An 18,479-nucleotide genomic window follows, 5' to 3' on the forward strand; every position below is an offset into this window, starting at 1 on the left:
TCAAAACAACTTGAAAAATTATATATTAAAACAAAAACAAACAAAAAAATTGAAAAAAAGCCGTTTCATTCGATATTATTACCATTGGCATATTTGGACGGGCGATAAATGAAAATTTTCATTGAAAATTGTTGATACATGTCGACTCTATATGTGAACAATCCCAATTCGACGCGGTCTTTATTACATATGTATATTAAAATATGCTTATCTATAATGTTTTCGCCGAAACGAAACGGTCAGTACATTATAGCGTGCCTAATTCGTATATTTTCGCGTATGCTTAAGAGGTGTGATCAAAAAATATTGTGAACTTGTAGAATACGTAAGATGCAAAAAACTTTCAAAACCTGTATTTGGACATATGCACTTTTGAAGTTCTGTTTAATTTTTTAAGCAGATTTTGTAAATGCATACAAAATCGTTTGACTTCGAAGAACACTACCACATGAAATTGTTGCGTAGGGGTGGGTGTAGGATCCAAATAAACGGCCAAAGTCGCTTCACAGCATTTATTGGGTGATTAAAGAGATCTACGCACGACCAGTGCTCCATTCAGAATGCCTTCATATGGCCTAAGTACCTGCTTATAAAGGGCAGGTCGCTTACATTGCATCTTCCTCGGCGCGTTTGTTTACCTATTGTTATAGTCACGTACCAGATACGCAGTCACACGGTCTCGGCATGTAGTCCCACGCTGTCAGTTCTGAAAACTCTATCGGGAAGTGACCGAATTCCGTTACCAACCACTAAGTCCGTTCCGGAGTCTCCATTATTAGCCGACAGTACTTAAGCCTGGAGATAATCCTCAAAAACCAATTTTAGCATAATATAATATTTTGCGACAGACCGACTCGCCTAGTGAATTTTTCTACACATTCGGTCGACCCCCAATGGCATGGGGATAGTGTTTTTATTATTTTATTTTACATAGATATATACCAGGAAGGCTTGACAGGAAGACCCAATGCGCCATCCTGGACAATTAATTACAAACAATGCAGCATTTTATTATTACATAAATCACTGTATTTCGACAAGCTGAGAAGAACACGAAATAACAATTAATTAATTATTTATTAAAGAATTAATCTATTGAGACATCTATGGATTTAGATTTGTACATAATTTTTACAAATTGTACATACAATAACACAGAAGATTTGTGACAAGAGGAAAGATGATTTTTTGCCAATTTTGAGGAACCGTTTCAACAATAATCAGATAAAATTGGAAAACTCCGATAAGAAACGATCGATTTGGATCAAACGGATCAAATCTAATCAGCAGTACAGCGGATCGAAACCACTGATCACTTGGTGCTAAACATACACGCTACCATTGAGCCATACTGCTGGCTAGTTAAACCCTTTATAGTTGAAGTTCACATCCAGCTCTATATGTTCTTTCTCTGCATAAATGGTCATTGACGCTGGTAAACCAGTGGCGTGGACTAGTGGTTAGCATATTATGCTTTCGAGCAGAGTGATCACGGGTCCGAGTCCCACAAGAGTCGTGCTGCTGGGCCATACCTTGGATTATGACTACAGGTTGATCGTTTTCTGATTTTTGTTTTCTGATTTTCAACGAAACAGTTCCTATAAAATTGGCCTTCAGTTCCTATAAAATTGGCTTCCTTTTATCTCTCTTGCTAATCTCAAGTTATTCATCGTTTTGAGGTTCGCCAATTTGATTATAAAATTCTGCGAAAATTTCTCCATAGATGTCACTGTGGATGTTTGTATGAATTGGCATTGTATAAAATGCTTATGTATGTATGTATATTGATTTTATATTATCTGTATACGTGCACTCGTTACTTTGCAGCGATCTGTAAAGGCGAGTGTTCATGTTCTATGAAATAAAATAAAATTTAAACTGTATTCGTTGGAAGGAGGGGGGCAGCCTCATGTTGAGAGTTTAACTTGACTTAATTGATCTTTAAAAAGATTTTAATAATATATGTTTGTGCAAAAATTACACTATAGGATTATTAAGTTTAAGAAAAGCTTGGAAGGTTCGACAACTTGTTATTGGCCTTTAACTTTTTTATGCGCATTCCATATTTGTATTTCGCTATTTCGACAGCTGAAAGTGTCTGAAATGTCTCAAGACGAGACACAACATGAGGGGGGGGATATGAATATTTGACATTTCATTCCCTGGTCTAGTGCTGCTGACCAGACCTTGGATATGTGACTCCAAGTTGATCGTTTCCTATCAGAGTTTGCCAATTTATGTGATTTCATCGAAATGGTTCTAGCAAATTGGCAACCTTATACTATTTCTTGCAAAATTCGAGTTTTCAGCATCTTTAATTTGCTGATTTATAAAACGCAAATGTTTTTGTCCAATTTATCTATGGATATCTTTATGATGCTCTGTAAAATTGTTTATAATTGGCCAAGATGGCGCATTGGGGTTTACCTGTTAGGCCTTCCTGGTATATACACATAAATGTGTATGTATAAAAATAAATAAATGTGTAACTTAATTGATAACACTTCTATCTTGCATTGCCTTCCTCATATTTTTTTGTATGATTTAAAAGCAAATATCTGCTTTTTAAATGCTTTTTATTATTACGAAATTATGTTTACAATACATCTTATATCTATTTTAATAGCTACTGATCTACTGATCATTTTCTATATTACAATTTAATTTAATTTGGTTAGTTATCATAGTATTATATTATTCTAATGTTAATCTACAGCATAATAGGAAAAAGAGCTCAAAAACCTATTTAAAATCCTTATAAATGTTCATAATACATCTAATACATAATATTAATTAAAGACTCTCTAAAGTCGATGATCTAAAGCAGATTGTGTTGAGGTAATCTGTGTTTATACAAAAGCAAATATAAAATTTGATGATGGTAGGTGATAGCGACAATAATCTAGTATTATTTTGAATTTAGGGGCAACTTCCAAAACGACGTATAATTAATATAATAATTAAAATGAATGTATGACAAGGCAAGGGTATTGCCGCGAGGATAACCTACTCAAAACTAAATTATGTACATCTAATTCACATTATTTTTTGACGACACCGTGTATGTACGTATATTTAAATATTTATACATTCGATTAAGCACCTTTTGAAATGTAAATTTAAAACACACCGAAGCAATCGACGTTCAATTGCGAAAATCTGTATGAAATTTATATACGCGAATTGCGCATAAATTTGTTACACCTAGTAGTAAGTAGGTGCACTGTCGACGAATTGTTTCGTATTAAATATTTTCAACGCAACTGATGATTTCGAAGCATCGTCGCTACAACCTCATTAGTTTACTCGCTGACGCGGAAAAAAATATATAATATATATAATGTACTTGCTCGGGTCAATCTGTGATACAGAAGCGTTTTAAAATTCCTTGTAAATGGCAGTGCGAATTGCTCAAGGATGATTTACGGGCAATCAACTCGGCGTAAGTGCGTACATTAATTGCAAATCGCAAGTATTCAAACCCATCGCAAAGTAATATAAAATCTATATTATTCTTATGACTGTGTACCCAATAAAGTAGCCACTTTCGCAACTTTGTATTCTTGGAAGCGTAAGTCTGTTTGTTTCGTGTAAATCTCCCAACCCTTTCATTAATCGAGACAAACATTTTCATAGTACGCTATATATTTTATATAGTATATTAAATAAATAAATATTTTTATCTAAAGGTCCTCTCTTTCCATGTGCATGTAGTATTAATTGTAATTATGCATTACCTTTTAGGTCTAGAACTTACTATTAATAAATGTGCAATTATGAGCTATAGACGTGCACATTCGATCTATTGTCACGAATATTCGATTGGTTCCGTCTTGTTGAAGCGTGTGGAATCTATGCTCGATTTGGATATCATTTTTGATCCTCAACTCACCTTTCACAACCACATCAAGACAATCGCTGACGTTTACTTTCGTCGACTCGGATTTGTCTTAAGATATGATAGGTTATTCTCCAAGCTTTTGTCCTCTCGCTTGATTTTCAACTCGCTTGTGAGAAACAAGCTAGAGTATAATGCGATTGTGTGGAATTCGCATGATGTAAAATACTCTCTAATGATTGAGAAAATGCAAAAAGTATTTCTTCATTTCCTATATATGAAAGAGTATGGGTATTTTCCATATCTTTACCCTACTTCTTTCCTTTTTAACATGATTGAACTTCGGAGAAACTTCTTATTAATTCGTTTTTTGTTCTCCAGCTTCTACGTGGTGATACTTCATGCCCGTCGTTGCTGCAACATTTGGGACTTCATGTCCCTAATAATTACATATGTATGTGCGTGGTAGACATCATCATTTGATGGTTGTACCTACTTCTTGCACAGTTCTGTATCGAATGGCTCCTACTCCAAGAGCTATCCGACTTATCAATGAAATCGTTGCTGTTGAGCCTGAGTGAGCGTAGGTTATCGGAGACTATTTTTTATTTATTTGTCTGGTAGCCTGCACTCATCATTATTTTCATAATTGAATGTGATGTATGTGTGGAATTTTGATCTTACCTCCTTCATTTGGGCCTCATAGGGATGTTTTGTATTTGCGGCTGGTTCTTATAAATTGGTGCTGGCTTAAGGTTCAAGACATTTCCTACTTTGTATTTTATTATTTGATATTTTCACTTTATCTGTTATTATTATAAATGTTATTGTTTTTTTAATGACTTCTCAATGAAATCGTTGCTGTTGAGCCTGGATGTGATATTTTCCACCTCAGTGAGCGTAGGTTATCGGAGATTATTTTTTACTTATTTGTCTGGTAGACTGCGCTCATCATTATTTTCATAATTTAATGTGATGTATGTGTGGAATTTTGATCTTATCTCTTACATTCGGGCCTCGCAGATGAATGTTTTGTATTTGCGGCTGGTTCTTATATATTGGTGCTAATGAAAGACATTCCCTACTTTGTATTTTATTATTTGATATTTTTTCTTTATCTGCTATTATTATAATGCTATTGATTGTTTTTTTATGAGAATGTATAAATATATTTTTTGTCTATGTACATATATATGCATATATTATTATTTTTCTCATTTCGCATTATGGCCTCCTGTAATACCACAATGGCCCAAACCTAAACTTAAATAAATAAACATATATGTACATACATATGTATAATAGAGTTGCCAACTGTGGATTAAAAAAAAAGAGTTCATTTCTCATAACTATTTAATTTTATATAAAAATCGCAATAAAGCCTCAACATTAAAAAAAACGTTCAAAATTTAAGATAAGATCGCTTAGAACTGCGGTTCCCAACCTTTGGGACCTCACGGATTACTAAATTCGTCATTTTAAATTCCGTGGACCACTAATATGATTTTTTTTTAAAGTACATACATATATACAAATATGCATTTAAATATCAGAAATGCACAAAGTGGCATATCTATCAGCAGTGTGGGCCTTGGTGCAAAGCTTGTAAATTGGGCCTCGATTCATTATTTTTTGAATATATTTGTTAATAAATTTATCCCATATGAAATCATTTATATGTATGTAGGTATTTTTATGAATTATTTACATAAAATAGGTTTAATAATCATTTGCAGCTCGTGGCTTAAAATCATGAAATTATTGCAACTTCCGAACTAAACGAAAAATCGAAACGGTTTAAAATTTAGAAAATTCACGTAGTAGGTAATACGTGAATTTTCAAATTTCAAATTTACAAAAATTGTGGTCTGGAAATAATATAACACATGTACATGTAGTATTTGACGCCTCGAATTTTTTTTACTATTTCTTGAAGTATTATTACTAGATGTAGGATAGTCACAGTGCTATCCATTATTCGGCAAACCTTTAACAATGCATTTACTACCTTTGAACAATACACGGCCCCCTCAGGCTCCGGTAAATAATTATTACATATTACGATTTGGTCCAATAAAATCATCATTGTATTGTTATATTATTTTATGTTTTAAGGTACAAACAGATGGGACATGTGAGAGAACTGATCTATGAAAATCTGCATGTAGTTGACCGGATGTGTAAAGAAGGACAATTTACTATACAAATATATCTCATTGCTTATCTAAGATTATCAAAGATTTCGCAAATCTAAAAAAAATCGTTTTATAAAGTAGATCCCTGTTATTGTCGCCTCAAAGGCGATTAAATTTTTATACTACAATTTGGTTTAATAATTAAGTATAATCAACTGTTAGGTGGCGTTTCAAAATCGGAAGAGCTTTTTATTGTTTTTTAAAATCATATTAAACTTTAAAAGGAGTTAATTATGCAAATGCAATGGGTATTAATTAAAAGCGAACTAACCGCCGTGAAATTGCTCAAGTTATTAGTACCGAAAATGTTTAAGTGCCCTGCCGTATAAGCGAGACGTTAATTGACTGTTATGCAAATCAGTACACTGTTTTCGTCTGCTTCGTGATCGTATTATATACTTTACAAATATGTAGTGCAACACAATCTATTTTGGCAACTTTTGGGGAAGTTTCTTCTGGCACGGATCTTCGCCGTGAAGCAATCGTGATACAGTAGCCCACGCCTATCTTCCACCAGCGCCGAACTATGGCTTCTTTTGCGAAACTATCACTACGAGAGGTCGTAAAGATCGGTAGCCGGAGACGTCTCCATATTAGATATCGCCAGTGTTGGTTATTATTGCCTAAGCGAGGACGACTTGCAAAACCACTTCGAAATCCTTCAACTCCCTAATGCATCGTCAACTGGATCCGAAAACATCTTAAGCCCACAACTAATATAATTTATATGCGTACTAACTTGCATACGGGAGGAATATGCAATATATATATTGCCGTTCGAGGCGTTTATATCTCCATTAGCACTTGCACACATGAAATGGTTGCGCGATGAAAGTCAGAGACGTTCTTATCAACGATGCTCATCTTGGAAATTTATTTTCTGCGCACGTCGATGTTGCCGTTGTTGCAATTTTTTTTTTTCACCTCTCCGTAAATTTGTTAAACGAGAATCTGCAAAATTTTTAGGTGCAGATCACAGCTTCAGATATTGAGTTTGCTTTGGAAAAGTAATACAAGTTCATAATCGGTTGCGCAAATCGTTGAACGTGGGCGAAATGAACGTCCTCCTCCTCCTCCTCCTCCATCTCCTACTCGGTGTGAAAATATCCAAAATTTCGCGATTAACAGATGAGAGATAGGTGCTAATTTTTATCAATCAACATCTCGATAGCATTTACTCTGTCGAACAAAAAAAATTGTTTCTGAATGTCGTGTTGTCGTTTTGAAACGCAGTGCGTGGCGATGACAAAAAAAGTGTAATTTAATATTATAATATATTTGATTGCGTTATAAATATTTAGTTGGCGTATTGACGGGTTCTTTGCGATGACGGATCGTTATTTCAATGCTTGGTCGTGACTTTTCATCGACATTTTTCTTTTTGATTTGAAAAATTGCATCTTCTCTGGACGATAGATGTGAGTGTGTGTGTTTGAAATCATTTAGCGTCGTTCTAAATCGAAGAATATAAATAAACTCTGCAGAATATTGCACTTGCATATTTGAATAAACTGCCAATAATGCAGTTTATTCAAATATTGAATATTCAAATTATTTCTAAGTAAGGTGTATTGTACCTACATAACAATTTCATTATACACATTTTGCATTAAAATTTTCCTCTACGATAATGATTTGATTAATGAAAGTAATATACATGAGTATTTTTTTAATATCAAATTGAATTATAATAAAAAGATTATTTCTTAATGCTAATTTTGTATAGAATGATTAATTCAAATATGATCTGATTAGATTATTCACAGTGATAGTTCAATCGGTAGTGTTCCACTTATGATTGAGAAATCCTTTGATTCGAGCTATTTTCGGTTATCTTAAATATTGCCAAAGACTAGATCTCAATGATGATAAATTTATATCGACCGTTCCTTATCAGACTTGTCGATTTTATCATACTTGGGTAATTCTTAAGACGCATTTATACATGCATAATTGATACCTGACAAATACTGCCTCTCTATCCTTTCCAAAAGAAAGGTGACTTTCACAAAAAAAAATCACGGTATTTGTCACGATAAAGGATGATCTGAATTTTAATCACTTTCAAACCGCAGTGCAATCTGTAGCAATACTTGAATTTAATGATTGTCATTATCACGTGCACAATGAATCATATCATATTTAAAATAATACAGATAAAAGCTATCCATACTTATGTACTACAAAATTGCATTTTTTATGTGCAATATAGTAAATTGGTAATTTATGGATAATACAATGATGATGAAACTCATTAGACCTTTAATTTCTTAAAAATATTTGTTGTATAGGGGTGGGTTCAGGATCCAAATGAAAGGCCAAAGTCGCTTCAAAGCATTTATTTAATAATTCAACAGATCCGGTCCACACGAGATCATCACTCGCTACAGAATACTTGATCTACCGTGTGCACTGCTTTATAAAGGACAAGTTGCCCAGCATAGCATTCCCGATCCGTTGACATGTCTATTGCACGTAGATCTACCCTGGCGAGCCGCACGCACTCGCCCTGGTTCTGAGAACTCTAGCGTATCCTTTGTTCGGACACGAAAGTACTTAGACAGTGGATTTTGATTTTTAAATGCTTTTTATTACTACGAAATTATGTTCACAATACATCTTATATATATTTTAATAGCTACTGATCTACTGATCATTTTCTATTTTACAATTTAATTTAATTTGGTTAGTAATCATAGTATTTTATTATTTTAATGTTAATCTACAGCATAATAGGTAAAAGAGCTCAAAAACCTATTTACAATCCTTATAAATGCTCATAATACATCTAATACATAATATTAATTAAAGACTCACTAAAGTCGATGACCTAAAGCAGATTGTGTTTAGGTAATCTGTGTTTATACCTGAAGGGTATAGACATTTTATTGTAATCACCTTCACAAGTGTGTTAGTATGGTTATTTGTGATTCTGTTATAGATTCTACTGGTTAGTTTGTTAGTAATATCTGTAACAAACGGAAGATTATATATGGCATGCAGTTTTTTCAAATTAGTATATATGGGTGTATTATAAATTATTTTTAGACAGTGGATACTCTCTCTCGTGTTCTCACGTTACATATCAATGTAGTAGCTTTTGTGACTAATTTTGAAACAATTGCCGAATTCAATACATACTTTTTTGAAATGATTTATATATTAAAGTATATAGCATTGATTCAAAAACAATTCAGCATTTGAAATACAATATTTGAGCGCCAATATGTTACATCTAAATTGCGTTTTTAACTTTTGGTTGATTATATGTAAATTATCATATAAAACTGGCATGGAACAAGCTTTCAGATACAATAAAGATTTTCATAATGTACTCACGGAATATGTTTTTTATTTAAGAAAAACTTTAACGATAACTGTTGGGTCACTCATTAGTTCATAATCCTTGTTATATAGGTACATATTCCATAAAGTATGTTTACGAGTATTCATAATAAACAGTGGAACTTATTTTTAATGTTGATGTCAGCTTTTAGCTGTTTATAAGAGAGAGATAATATCATCACTTTGAAATTATCATCATTCAACTGCCGTTTGATTATACCTATAGTAAATTTTGAGTGTATTATGACACTAATAAAACTGCAATTAATTAACCGCAAAGTAAACAATGACAATTTCCCGAAAAACAACGACGAAGTAGCGAAGATGCAAAGGCATTATGAACGCGGTGAAAAAAAAAACTCGTAAAAGTCCGCGGATAAATTTATAATGACCGAAGTTTTAACGCAACTTTTGGCACTAGATTTACGACTTTCAACACGTAAACATTGTAAATATAAAAACGGCATTCGCGAAAGTATTTTTACCTCTCGTTGCACAGGTGCACGCGGCACAGGTAATGTGCAAGTATAATCAGTGGTTTTTGGCAAAGCTTACGAATACTCATTTAAGTTCGTATCGTGGGAAAAAGATTTTTTTTTATATATTTCAAAAAAATACAATTTGAACATTTTCGAAAGCCTTCTATGTACTATTATTTCTATATAATTGTAAATGTTTTTCTACTGATTTGACACTGAAAGTGTGTTCGTACGTATGTAAACAGTTCGTGTGTACAAAAACGTGCGTGAATTTTGACACATTCTTCGCGGAAGATCCAGCAACAATGGAATTTTATCTCCGACTCATGGTCAATTCATACGTACACACATACATTATAAATATTATACTAATTTAATTTGTAAATAAAAAAAAATGTGTGCGTATGATGTTGCACCACTTTTCTTTTAATAAGCATATCTTCGGTAATCACTTAAGCGCAATATTGATAGATAGACGTTGTATTCAATTTGTTGTCCATTCTTTCTCGCTCATTATTCAATCGGACGATGCGATGTATTTGATGTATTCATTTTGCCGAAACGCTGTTGCATCACACATTTATGACATTAATAAATTATGCACATTAACTTATGCGACTCGGGCGTTACATTTAATTAATATTGCGTTTATGAAAATAAATACCAGATAAATAAAATGAAAATGAAAAAAAAAAACCTTCACCGCGTATACTAACGCGCGTTTGCTTATGCGATACGCCTGTCAACGAATTTGACTCATTCGCTCCTCACACGTATTATTATTTATATGAAATATATTCAATTTTGTCATCAGTTTCGCTTTATATGACGTATAATGATTTTTCGGCGCATAAATTTGTGCAATTCCACCAATGACATGTCTATAAATTTAATTGTATTCAAATCAATATAATAAAATTTTAGACGGTGTGTTGCAAATTTTTAAATTTTTTTTTCATATGACGATTATTGTTTAATTGAATTAAAATACCAACACGACTACGTTATTTCATATTTATAATATTGCAAATTAAATTCCAATTTTTTCCGCAGTGCTTAGAAATTTCATTTTAAAGTGAGCCGAGCGAGCGGGTAAGCGTCAAACCCAAACCCACGCAATATACACATTTCATGCATTGCCTATTTTATTCTATTTTCAAGTCGTTCTTATCTATAAATAAATACATAAAAAATGCTGTCGAGAACGCAACTGTCGTTGTGCTTGACAGTGACATTTCATAAACTGGATCATCCCACGCTTCGATCCGCCGCGTGACGAAATTGATGCATGTCATTATTTTACACGATTACTATAATTACATTATGTGTATTTATAAATGAATTTATACGTACATACGTGTACGTATAAACGGGCGCCGTTGGCTATGGTTATTGGGAACAAAACAAACAGTTGGAAAAGGTCATAGGTCTCTTGCCGGGCAAAGTGGCGTAATGATTATATAACCAAAAGTATTACAGAACGGCTATTGGTCATCGTACAACGTAACGAATAACACTCAATAATAATACAGATATATATTTTATACAATTCAATCAATGTAGATACAAGGAAAGATAAATAAAGAAAAATATCTGACATATATTAATAGAATTCTCGACTTATCTTTGGAATCATCTCATTTATTCTTAAATAGCTTGTTTAATTTTTTTATTTGATATATGTGTTTATTATCAGCATGCCTGTTTTGATAATGTCTTTATATATTTTTTTTATTATTTGAAATAAATTTTCCACCTAGGATACACAATACAATAAAGAATTTCTTGTATACAAGTTTCGTATTGAGACATTATATAATTTATTTCGAAAAATTCGATAACATCCTGTTCTTTTCTTTTATTTGAAGTTCTATTGATTCGCAGAAGCGTTCAAAGTTTTAGCAAGCATGTAGTCGTGAACCGGATATTAATAAATATCAGTTTGCACAATGGATTCTGTTGTACATTTAACATTTTTAAAGTCGAGTGAAAGACTTTTGAAAAAAAAAAGTACTCGACGACAAATAACACTCTAGTTTTATAAATGCGACTCGCTCGATAATGTAATATACAACAATGCTAAACCGTTGCGATTAATAATTCGCCCGTCGACAATGGACCGCGGACAAAAGTGCAATCGCGAACGACAATGGAAAACGTTCGCAGAGTAAACAATCCTGCAGCGGTAGAGATAGCAGACGACGATTAATCAATCGCGTAAGAAATTGCGCCTTTCATTTCCTTCGAGGAGAGAATCATCTGAAATGAATCATCATCGGCGGCGAAATTTACATTTTCATTGTTTTTCAAATGTCACGACATTTCTAATGCAGATTACTAATTGATTATTTTCAAAATAAATTTTCCGCTCGCAAGATTGACTGCGATAAACGGTTGGCCAACGAAAATCATCGTAAAAATAAATCGCCGCGTTCGCGATATCTAGATGATTGGTAAATAATATTTCGCGTGCCGAAAGTTCCACATAACTGACAGCTTTAGCGATTTTAGTGGGCGATCGTATATGCATGCATATACACATTTTTTTTCTCCTCCTATCTCTTGTGATTCGCATTTCCACAAAATAGCGTGACCGAGCAAAAAAAAGCTCTAACTGCTTCAGCGGACGTTGGAAAAAAATGGGATTGTTCTGAGTGATGGTCACGAACCTTTCACGTTCTGAGAAATTGACCACGAATGTGTAGCCCGAGGTCTTCACCACTATATTTATATTCATAAACAATTAGTAAAAAAATATAGATGCCCAATTTGGCAACGATTCTCCTTCGGGTTGCGTAAAATCCGGGCAATTAAAGATTATGTATTGTGATACAACCGGTTAAGCGACCAATCAAAAATAACAAGGAATATATAATTTGATACACTTTATCGTCTTATTTTTCATTTCGACAAACCCTTTCTATATAATAATTTCCCAATATGAAACAAGTTGATTAATCCCATTGCTATGACGATGCATTGCAATGTTACATTAGTCACTGATCAAGTACTAATCTTAAAAGCTCAAGGTTTTAGGCCAAATCCGGACAGGTTATTAACTATATTTGAATGCACTGTGTTAAGATGTGACTCACTGTGTATTTCCCTACCTACATCCTATCCATAATGTAATCATAAGTGGAATATAATGATAGGTTGACACTTTCAAATATTTAAAATTATTTATAATTATTATTATAAAATGTTTTTGTTTTCCAAATATGTACGCATGTATGTATGTACTTAATCATAATAGAAGATTTTCTTATGCAACTTTGAATAATTTGTCTGGCTTTCTTTAAAATGCAATTTTATACCGTTTGACGGATTTTCAACTGTTGAGAAATTTATATTTATTGACAAATACGTGTTTGATTGTTTCAGGTATCGGCGAGCATCGGAGTGGTTGATGGATGATCGTTCGCCACCGGTATCGAATATCAAGAGGCGCCATCTCAGCTGCAATTCAATCTACTTTATTGTTTGGCAAGAGGCTGGATTTATGCTGGACGAGGTTTTACCGTTCATTGTCAAAACAATTTACAACATCAACACCTGTACCTCACCTTGATGACCACTGAATAATACCTTCGATGATGTGTCAACTTCTATGTGCGTGCATTTAGTGTCGTCGAGTGGCCAGTTAGGTAAAATTACATTATTATATTGAGAAATGTGTATGATTAGACAGATGTATATTTACTATTAACAATATAAACTAAACATACTCAAGTATTGGATATATATACATATAATGTATTCAAATAGATAGATATACATATATGTACATACTCCAGTAATAGATATATATGTTGTGAATAGCATATTAAAAAATATAATGTAATTGTGTAAACTCTGCTATTTACATACATATATGTGAGTACAAATATTATGTTTTTAAATCAGTTATTTTAAAAAATATCAAAAGTGTACCAAAATAAAATCCATCGGTAGTTGTCACACAAATGATCAGGTATTATGACCCAGAGCTAATCAACCAAAATTCTAATTTTAATCTCATTTAATACGTCTAAATTTTTAACCAGCGCTGCTGCTTGGTTTTGGGAAAAAATCCAGAGTGGAAAAAGCTAAATATTTGCTATTATTTTGAATTGAAAAATTGACTATTAAATATCGCTAATTCTGGATTAAAAAAAAAACAAAACAAAAATCCTTTTCGTTGACTGATTCGAGTATCTCATAAAGTCCAATGCTTTAAAAGACTATTAATCAACGATTTTATTTACTTTGGTACCTTGATCTTAATATAAAGAGGATGCACATCAGAAATTCACAGAAGAAGATGAATGGTGAAATCAGTCGATGACCAGTCTGACGAAGATATAGAGGAACCGTTCTATAAAGAGGTAGACGAAAATCCGTATTTTGCGATCTCTGTATTGTATGGTTTCGGGAAATAGACGCTACAAAAGAGAGAAATTGTAAACACTATATCCACTACTCTTATCATTAAAGGGCGGTGATCAAGTTTCCATTGCCCACAAAAAATGCTTCATTATTGTCAACTTTTGTTTTTGCTCTCTTGCTTTATAGGACATTAGTGAACCATTTTTGTGGGAAATGTAAACTTGACCGTCGTCCTTCACTTATACTTCTCACCCACGTATTCCGTTTCCTATCTCTTTTCGTAATACATATGTACTTACATACTTCTTTGAGTGCACTGGACCTTATGCAGCATTCTAGCGTTCAATACCCGTTCACATCCATACGTCATCACTGGCTAGACACATTAATATTCGAATATCTTTATCTTCAGGAACATGACAATAAAGCTGGCAGTTTGAGAGAGTCTCTCCAAAACTTTCCTACTATGGCCATACAGTCAGAAAGAAGAGGGAGAGTCTCGAGAAAATGGTTAGATGGAAGGCGAGCGAAAGGACGATCTCCTACAAGATGATGAGATCAGATCAATGCACTGATGGGATTTAAGTTGGCCCAGGACCGGGAGGATTGGGTCCCAGATGATAAGAAATGACCACGATGATCAGCATTGAGCAAAACGATAAAGAAGAAGAAAAATAATTTTGAATGAATTATGTGGATATATTTATATAAATACCTACTAGTGGTGCTACCCGGCTTTGCTCGGTTCCACTTTTGACGATATCTTCCATTTTAGCACGGATATAATTAAAGGAACTTGAAATGGAAATGCAGTCTAGTAGTGAGATTATCGTCTTCGTTTGTTTTTTTATTAAATTTATTTGCATCGAAAGAAATTAATATTATTTAACAAACGTCTTTGATCAAAACAGCCAATCAGAAAAAACTTTATCGACCGCCAATCAAAACAAATTACAGGCTTTCGTATACGATAGCTTCAGAAAAGAAAGATAATGAGAAAAGTAATTCAATTTCCATACATCAAATGTGTTTGTGACAAATTCATTAAAGAGAAATAGGAAATCCACAACCAATAAGGAAAATTCTATGAAAACTTTTTCCATCTTCTCAATTATAATATATTGAAGGACATTCTTTCTAATTTTTCAATGGCCGTGATGTGATATCTTCCGCATATTACTCACCCGTATTTTTATTTATTTACTCTTTATATTGAAACTCAAACTAATTTCACTGTTTACCTTTTACAAAACACGATATTGAGATACAGAGCAGGTATATTCAATTATAACATATTTAATTTCGGGCGCTACTCGCCACAATGACCACAAGTTTGACTACTAAATAAAAATGAATCATAAGGAAATATCAATGAAGTAATTGTACCGCCCACTACGAAATGGTTCAATTTATTAAAACCATATTAAGCAGTCTCAATGTAGATTAAATAGATAAGTAGCGAATGATTCATTGATTAGAAGTGGCACGAAATTCTCAGAGTCGAAATTAGGCCATTTGCAATGACGTAATTATTATACAAATCGCAACAAAAAATTAATTTGTTAAATACATACACCCGCAATGGGAGAAATGGCTTTTTTTCTCGCATATTTTTAACGTTACCAAACACACACTTTTTAATTATCGAGTGAAAATCCAGACGGTACATACGTACGTATTTACCAACACATGTATAATTAAAAGCGCGTTGAAAAATTGCAAATTGAAATTAATATTAATGATTGCGGCTTATTCATTAGTAACGTCGATTAACAAAAATAAACACAATGCGATTATCAAACTTTTTTACGCCGTCGCTAAAAAATTAAATGTCTTGCATCGCCGCGAAAATAAATCGTGACGATAATTAAAATTTATAATCTGAAAGAAAAAATTGTTGAAAAATACCAGTAATGAAAAAAATAAATACCAACAGAGAATATACATAAATACTTAGTGTGTATTAATTTGTAAATGCGAAAGGCTCTGTCGGAATTAAGGTTAAAGGTGGTCGAAACTTGGATTTTTAACAGTTTTGTGTAAAACAAACTAACGTTTGACACGAAAAATTATTACATAATTCAAATAAAGGTCAACCGAACGTGAACGTAAAATTAAACGTACCCGTATGATTTTTTTTTCCCCACCTTTTTCAAATGATAAATTAACGATTATAATAATATTAAATAGGTATACATTATTATTGAAACGCAGGCAGACGAGCGGCTATTCATAGCATTTGTTGAATGGCCACCGTTTCGTGATATTGAAATTTTTTATGCAAATTTCCTGAGAATACGCTTCCCAAAGTTTTGAACGCACAATGGTCAACCTGAGGTCAATAAGACACCGGACACGATTGCACACGCACATTAGCGTAATTGCGATAACTAAATGTCCTTCTCTGAGATTTTTTAAATATTTTATTACAATGGAATTCGTTTCAAAACATTTTTTACAAGCAATTAAATGAATTTTTATGCGACTACGAGTTCAAAGATTGAGCCATTATATACATATATGTATGTATGTCTGTGACACGTTTTCTGACTGAAGCGAATAATATGTGTAAACAAGTCTATATAAATCAGTGAGTCAATTTTAAAAGGGCCAATGCAATAATATGTATGTATATAATGATCACAGTAAATCAAACACCTCGGTTTGTTTAAAATGTTGAAATATGACGTTGTATCAAATTTTAATTTATTTATTTTAGATGCATATAATAAATTGAGTTCTAGTTTAATAATTTGGTGATTTTATTATAGATAAAGTACCAGTTACCAGGCTGTACATTTCTTGTGGATGACCTGTTAAAAGTTAATAAAAAAGGCATCATGTATGTACATATGTAGATAGATATTATATGGACACTAGTGTTGAAATTTCAACGGGTGGTTTCGGAAACGAATTGATACATGATTTAAAATAAAGTTACATTCGTATAGTAATAATTAATCGGAATCGGAACTAAAACAGAAATTGGTTATCTGAACTGAAACAGGGATCGGTATCCGGAACTGAAAATGGAGTCCGTATCCGAAACAAAACGGAATCCAGAACCGAAAATGAAAAAGGAATCACGATCCAGAACTGAAAAAGGAATCAGGATCAGGAACTGAAACAGTAATCGGGATCCGGAACTGAAACAGGAATCCGGATCCGAAACTGAAACAACAGTCGAGATCCGGAACTGAAACAGTAATCGGGATCCCCACAGGGGGCGCGATTTTGTCGCTGCTCGGTTTCGTCCAAGCGATTTTATCCCGCGCGGTTTTGTCGGACACCAAGTAAAATAGATAATGATCACTGGATCAGTAGCTATCAAATTTAAGGTGTAACAATAAAATGCTTAAATTATGATATATCGTTTTTATTTGCATTTTTTTTACAACTTAATATATGTATGTAAATGATAGTAAAGGGCATATTGATTATAGCCACTTAAAATAGCTCGGAATTAATCATGAAACTTTCACCTAGGCAATATATCAAAATCACCATAATCAAATCGAACGTCTGTTTGTTCGTCTATCTGTCTCGTATAGGCTCCTAAACCACTCAACCGATCACGATGGAACTTTCAGGATTTCTTGTATGCATGTCCTGGAAGCTTACTGTGAAAAAACCGCTTAGTAATAATATTCGTAATTACGATTTTACCGACGCGAAAGTTTGAAGCGCCACTGTGTAGTCAAGAAAATGTGTTCGTTGGTAACCACGTTACCAGTTGGTTTATGACGACACGGCGTTGAAGAGACGTTAGTAGAGCTCCAACCATCACTTTAAACGGGAACGGGAACGGGAATTGATTGCCTTATTCTGGCATTGCAACGCATGCCGGGTAAAGCTAGTTATATAAAATTATCTATAATATATTCTATATATGTATATAAAAATGAATGTCTGTCTGTGTGTCTGGAATAGGCTCCTAAACCACCGAACCGATCACGGTGGAACTTTCAGGATTTGCTGCATGCATGTCCGGGAAGATTACTGTAAAAAAACGGGAACGGATACGGGAATGAGTGTCATTGCAACGCTATAATTTCAATTTAATTTTTTCGCGACCACCGTTTTTCCGACAAATAGGAACGGGAACAAGAACGGGAATGGGAACGGGAATTGCATGCGTTATTGTGGCATTGCAACGCATGCCGGGTTCAGCTAGTGTATACATATATTTGTATGTCCCGTTATCAAACATGTCCAAATAAAATATGAATAAACCCTAATTCTGCAAATTCATAA

The 18,479-nt window shown here is 33.3% G+C and overlaps 1 protein-coding gene and 1 long non-coding RNA gene across 2 annotated transcripts in view; both read left to right on the forward strand.

Annotated features, from left to right (window-relative positions):
• Positions 1-15,168, forward strand: part of LOC143915758 (uncharacterized) — a 77,585-nt gene extending 62,417 nt beyond the window's left edge. The window contains exon 3 of the long non-coding RNA XR_013260929.1: positions 13,242-15,168. This is a non-coding gene — a long non-coding RNA (uncharacterized LOC143915758). The remainder of the gene's footprint in view (positions 1-13,241) is intronic.
• The window catches only part of LOC143916109 (uncharacterized), a 373,187-nt gene that overhangs the window by 249,690 nt on the left and 105,018 nt on the right, over positions 1-18,479 (forward strand). The window lies entirely within an intron of this gene.

The sequence above is a fragment of the Arctopsyche grandis genome, chromosome 8, assembly GCF_051622035.1.
Source record: "Arctopsyche grandis isolate Sample6627 chromosome 8, ASM5162203v2, whole genome shotgun sequence".
In the NCBI taxonomy this organism is placed as follows: Eukaryota; Metazoa; Arthropoda; class Insecta; order Trichoptera; family Hydropsychidae; genus Arctopsyche; species Arctopsyche grandis.